Raw genomic sequence first — 6799 nt, forward strand, 5'->3', positions numbered from 1 at the left:
TATCTAATTGTATGGTTACTTCTCTGGCTGATGGTTTATCTGAACCTATCCTCACCACGCACACACACATACAAACTTAACACTAATGATGACTTTGAATTTGTTCTCTTTATTGTCATCTGGCCCATTCATGTGAATGCTGGAGGCCACTGGAATCAAGGTGACCCCTTGGAGAGCACCACCTCCATCCCCAGCCAGCACTGGCCCTGCCTCTCTAAACTTTCAACCAATTTAATGGTAATCATATTGAGTGGGTCCCAGAAATCAAGTGTCAAAGCCAGCAGAGATGAATTCCAACTATTGGTTTCCCCCTTGATCTACCAGGTTTGCTGCTGCTCTGTCACAGAAGATTAGACTAGCTTGACAGGATTGAACTACATAACAAGCTGATTGTCTGTGTGGCTGTGGCTGTGGCTGTGTATCTGTGTCCCTGTATCTTGGAAGGCACTAGCTTTCAAATTTTTCTGACGTTTTTTTTTTTGTTTGTTTTTAAGCAGCAAGTTAAGTATGTTTTTCAAACTTCTTCTAACTCACAGAAATAGTTCTAAATTGATGTTGACTTGAATCTTGGAAATTTGCTTTTGCCTTCAACAAAATTCAAAATCAGCGAGGGTTGGAGGAGTCGGGTAATTCATTCCACACTCAGTTTATTGCCTGTATCTGAGAGTAAAGGAGAGCAGGCTGACATAGACTCAGAGAGGCTCAGACTCAGGCTAGGGGCATCGAGTCTGCCTTCATACACAGGTTAGCAGATACACCATGCATATGCTAGACCAAAGCACCAAATAGTCTCAAGTAGTTTGCAGATAACTCAGGTGCAAATAATGTGAGCCTTTGTGTACACACAGCACATGCCTTAGAGTGTGGCAAGAGAAATCCTAGGGGGAGGTGGGGGGGGGGGAGGAGAGAGAAATAGCTGCTGAGGTAAGCCTGAAAGGTTGGCAGTATAACTGGTCCAGATCAGAATGAGAGTTTGGCCATTGCAGGGAATGGGTTTTCAGGAACCATCGGGGTTAAAATTATTATTATTTTTTTAAGTCATGGCGGGTGAGGCAAAGCACATGGGAAGATGGAGAGACAATGTCATCCCTTGCCTAAGGTACTGTCTTCAGAACAGACCTGACACACAGGATGAGGAATGGGTCCTTCATTTATTACAATGAAACTTTGCTGGTTTGTTGGGGATTTTTTTGTTTGTTTGTTTGGGCTTTTTTTTTTTTGGCAAGAAAGCAACTTGATCAGAGTTGTTAATGGGATCCACAAAGCTGCTATAAAGAATTCCAGCCGGGCACTGGTGACACACACCTGTCCTAGCTACTTGAGAGGCTGAGATGAGAAGAATGGTAATACAAGGCCAGACTAGCTGGTGACTCATGCCTGTCATCCTAGCTACTCATGTAGCTGAGATCTGAGGATCGCGGTTCAAAGCCAGCCCAGGCAGGAAAGTCTGAGACCAGAAATGGCCCTCTGGCTCAAGATGTAGAGTTTAGCCTTGAGCTGAAGAGCTGAGGGACAGCATCCAGGCTGAGTTCAAGCCTCCCCTCCCCACCAACACACACACACACACACACACACACACACACACACACAAGAAAGGCCAGACTAGACAATAAAAATAACTTCACAAGAACTCCTTTCAACCAATATGTGGGTACTGTGGTACACAGCTGACAAATGTCAGACTGAAATTGGGAGGCTTGTGGTAACAGGAAAGCCCAAGCAGAAAAGTCCACAAGACTCCATTTAATGGGGTACCTATCATCCAAGCTACAACAGGATCATAATTTAGGCATAGGCTTGCATATGAAACAAGACTATAAAAAATAACCAGTGCAGCTAGGTGCTGGTGGCTCATGCCTGTAATTCTAGTTACTCAGGAGGCTGAGATCTGAGGATACAGTCTAAAGCCAACCTGGTCAGGAAAGTCTGTGAGACTTTTACCTTCCATTAACCACCAAAAAAAGGGGGTGGGGGTGTGTGGAGATTTCAAGATTCAGGAAAGAGGGCAGATACTGCATGAGTCTTTTGGCTAATTAGTGATGAGAGCCTTCAAGAGGAAAAATAATGAGAATGAAGGGAGAATGCAGACTAAACAGCTAACTGCACAGGTTGAACTTACAAACTCAGGCAAATGGAGACAGCTTATCAACCTGAGAGGGGGCCCATGGTGGTTAAGCAGGAAAACAGAATCCACAAAGAGTAACTCCAGTTTAGAAATGGCTGCCTGACATTGAGCTTTGTCCTCAGGAAGGAGGTGGGTGCTTGGATTCTGGAATCACTTCATAGAAGCTGCAAGTTGAATAAAGCCAGCTGTGGGGAGGCAGAGAGAGTGAGGTAAGATCCAGGGACCCATTTTGAAGACTGTCAGGGAGCCGCTGCCGAAGTCATGAAAGATGACAGAGTAGACTTAGGAGAGGAACTTCCTCCTCCTGGGGAGAAAGCAGACCAGGAACAATGATCTCTGCCTGGATCTAATCCCTGGGCTGACTCACAGTAAAGAAACCTCCGTCTGGCCCAAGAAAAAGAGTCTGTCTGTCCAGCCTAGGGCAGAAGCCCAAAAGGTGAAGGGTAGTGTTAATAGATAGCACATGAAGTCTTTAACCTTGCACTTGGGTTTCTAGTAACTGAAACCATTGTTAAAACGACCAAAGGAAATTTTCTTCCTAAGTGAAACCTGGAAACTGTTGTTTCTTTGGCAATTTTGTTTGCTTGGCCTCAGAAGCATGAATTGCTTAAATGGGAAGGCAACATTTCATGAGAACCCTGGGGGAAAACAAAATACATTTCAAGTATCACCAAATGGATACATGTTAGTTCAAATGAATTCTTTTTCATGTGCCAAAACCATGAGACAGGACTAATTCTTATCAGTCTACTCAAAGAGAGGGGCTCTTATCTGGTCCCTGGAGTACTGAACTCATTGGGGCCAGGTCAAGATAGACATGCCCTAGGTCCCTGAAAATGTCAAGGTAGAACATTGAGCCAGCTCCAGTATAGCTACTACTTATTATGACACTTCCCAGGGCTTTCGGGCCCTATGTTACAATCACTATTCACTTTTCATGACCTGCCTTTCTCTTTTGGAAAGTTCTGTGGACTTAAATAGAGCCACAACTGTGCAGAGAATCCTATTAGCAGAAATAAATGAATTCTCATTTAACTTATTCCATTTTCATCAAAAATTTGCACAATTCTCTTCTAGGAGCTCCTAACAAACTTGTCAGCCGGCCCTGTTAAAACTTTTCTTCTTACTAATCAAAAGGCCAGAGACTTGATTGGCAAGAAAAACAAAGCATCTTCAAGCCAGATTGGAAGTTTGAGGTCTTTGCTGTCAAGGTGATTGAAACCATACTGCAGGGAGAAATGTGTGTGAGCATAGCAGCCTTGAAAAAAAATGCCCCTTTGCCTTGCCCACACATCCTGGGTGGTCCACCTGGGTACCACTCAGCAGGCCTCACCTCCCCCTAGAGAGGAGGCCAAGACTAGTTCCTCCATCCCAGTGCTCTGTCTGCATGTACACCAACTCCAGCCATCCTGGTTCATCTGGGGCCTCAGTGGTCCAGATGGCCCCTGGGCAGGTGGGGCTCCTGACTCAGACACTGCACACATATGTGTATGTCAATAGCACAGCACTCTGTGGAGTTATTTAAGAGCTCAGCATTATAAATATTGCATCACATCCTCCCAAAAGACATGCTGAATTCCAAATCCCCAAGGCCAATAAATGTGTCTTCATTTGGAAATGGGGTCTTCACAGATGTAGTCCCAATGAGGTCATATTGGAACACAGTGAGTACTAAATGCAAGCACTGGCATCTATAGACAAGGAAACGTGTAAACACACACAGAGGAAAATCCCATGTAACAACAGAGGCAAAGATTAGAGTGGCCTCAGCGCTAAGCCACAGAATGCCCTAGGAATTGTATCCAGGCCCAGGGCTAGGGGAGAGAAATGGAATAAACTTTTCCACAGAGCTTCCAGAACTGACCCTGCTGACACCTCAATTTCAGATTTTCAGTCTCTACAACTGTGAAATTTAAAAGAGAGAAAGATTTCTGTTATTTTAAGCCACCCAGTATGTGCTACTTTGTTACTTCAGCCCTACCTAGCAAACTAATACCCCCAAGGTCTGCCATCACATAGCTGGAGCTTAAATCTAGCTCTGCCTCTCACTGGCTGTACCATCCTGGGTCTCTCTGTCTTCAGCCATCATAGTCTCATCATGTATGATGGGGCGTTCACATCACTTCCTACATCAAGAGTATTGTAGTAAACGTGGATTCTCATGGCTCATACCTGTAATCTTAGCTTTTCAGAAGGCTGAGACCTGAGGATTGAGGTTGGAAACCAGACCAGGCAGAAAAGTCCATGAGATTATTATCTCCAATTAACCATCAGAAAACCAGAAATGTAACTGCAGCTCAAAGTGGTAGAGCACTAACCTTGAGCAGAAAAGCTAAGAGACAGTGCCCAGGCCCTGAGTTCAAGCCCTGTGACCAACAACAACAACCAAAAAGCCAGAATGAAACTGTGATTCAAGTGGTAGAGTACCAGCCTTGAAGGGAAGAAGCTAAGGGGCAGTGCTAGGCCCTGAGTTCAAACTCCAGTACTAGCACAAGAAAAGGAAATATATTGTATATAACATAATAAATTACATATAATTACATATAGTATTGTATATCAAAAATAGGAGAGGATTCATGGACAGCATCTGAACTTTACCTCCTACAGCATAAGATCACACTAGGCTGATTCATGAAATTGCTTTTACTCAACTGTTTTGATCTACGAAAAGGCAATTTCATAGTTCATCTTAATTGATGGATCAAGGTGGTGACAGTACCCAACCACAGCCTCTTTTCTAGTGCTGTTTCATACTTCCACCACACTTCTCAGTTCTCTGATGCCAGCAGAGTATCCTACAATTCCACACTTCTCACAATTAGCACAGACCTCAAAGGGGAAGAGCCTCAACCCCACAAAGCTTGTCCCTGCTTCACATGCCAGCCCCAAATGGAGTCCCCAAACTGCCCGTTGCTCTGCCTCGCTGACTGCAAATCAGAGGTTCCTATAATCTCACTGGTTTGACAATTCCCTAGAATTACACAGAACTCAGGAAAAAACTGCAGTAGTAACAGTTATCATTTACTGTGGAAAGAGAGCAGTCAGCCCCCAGTTAGAGCACAGAGCAAGGTGTTTGCAAAAGGCCATGATGGACTCTATGTCCTCTCTGGAAGCCTCCATGAGTTTATCAGTCCAGTTCTCCAAACTTTGCTGTCTTGAACTCTTACCTGCATTTTATTACTTAGACATGATTGGTTAAACTACTGACCACTCAAATTCCCTACCCATTCCTTCTTTCTCCCATACACTAATATGTATATTTACTTATTTATTTGTGCCTGCTCTATCACTTCTAAAAAGCCATGAGGATATTGGTGCTTATTATTTACCTGATCATAAGCCTTGGCTCTCTTCCAACATCATCTTTGTGTAAAGGTGAAAGAGCCAGAAAAGTTGTCAGGCAGCTCCAATGCTTCTATGACCTAAATCAAACAGGGTATATGCTCCGAAGTCCTCAAACCACTGGCCACTCTTGAAAAGTTCCAGTAGCAAAATAGAAATTGTCCACGTTTTGTAAAAGACAAACACTGAGGCACAGGCAGCAATACCTTAATCTGACCTCTACAGACAAACATTTTCTCCTGACTCAAAGAAACAATGTAAAGCTAAAGAAAGAAAAGGGCTAGGAAGGTGGCCAGTGGTAGAGTGCTTGCCTCACATGCATGAGGCCCTGGGTTCGATTCCTCAGTACCACATAAACAGGAAAAGCTGGAAGTGGTGCTGTGGCTCAAATGGTAGAGCGCTGGCCTTGAACTGAAGAGCTGAAGGACAGTGCCCAGGCCTAGAGTTCAGGCCCCATGACCGACAAAAAAAGAAAGAGAGAAAGAGAGAAAAAGAAAGAAAGAGAGAGAGAGAGAGAGAGAGAGAGAGAGAGAGAGAGAGAGAAGGAAAGAAAAGAAAGAAAGAAAGAAAGAAAGAAAGAAAGAAAGAAAGAGAAAGAAGAAAGAAAGAAGAAAGAGTGGGAGGGAGAAAAGAAAGAAGGAAGGAAGGAAAGGAATGCAGAAAGGAAGGGGAAAAGAAAAAAGGAAGGAAAGGGGGAAGAAAGAAGAAAGGGAGGGAGGGAGGGAAAGAAGGAAACAAGAGAAGAATTCTGTGTTGTCCACAGGTTGTCCTTTATTTTCTTCCCTTTTTCTCTGACTTTCGCAATGGATAGGCATTGTCAGATTAGGGGGATGGACAGCAGGATGCTGAAGGGTCTTGGGAGGCCCCTGGAAGTGGACCTGAGATGCTTCACTCATGATGACTGGTTCCACATTCCTGAAGCACAGGCCTTGGAGGCCTGAGAGCTGGGAATCACATAACCTGGCCCGAGAGTGGAGAAATGAGGATGGCTGTCATGGAAGGAGCTCAACGGAGCAAAAGCTGCCTGCCCCAAGGGAGATTCCCTAACACAGTTCCTCCAGCTGTTCTGACTTCCTGCTCCTCCACCGCCTGGAGTATATCCCTGAAGACCTTCCTCAGCCAGCTGAAAGGCCAGGAACCATTGCTTCTTACCTGCAGAGAACACCAGCACCTTCTGCAGAGGAAGGGGGTCTCCCAGATTTTCCTCTCTGGAACCAAGCTCTTGAGAACAACCTTCCATCAAGCCCCTAGGTGTTCGTTAGCTCACTGAGTCACAGAATAAGACTCCCCCCCTCCCCAACTTCTTGTTTGATCTGGTCTATTTTCCACAAG

Source organism: Dipodomys merriami, unplaced genomic scaffold, assembly GCF_024711535.1.
Source record: "Dipodomys merriami isolate MVZ:Mamm:240054 unplaced genomic scaffold, mDipMer1.0.p SCAF_4, whole genome shotgun sequence".
Classification (NCBI taxonomy): Eukaryota; Metazoa; Chordata; class Mammalia; order Rodentia; family Heteromyidae; genus Dipodomys; species Dipodomys merriami.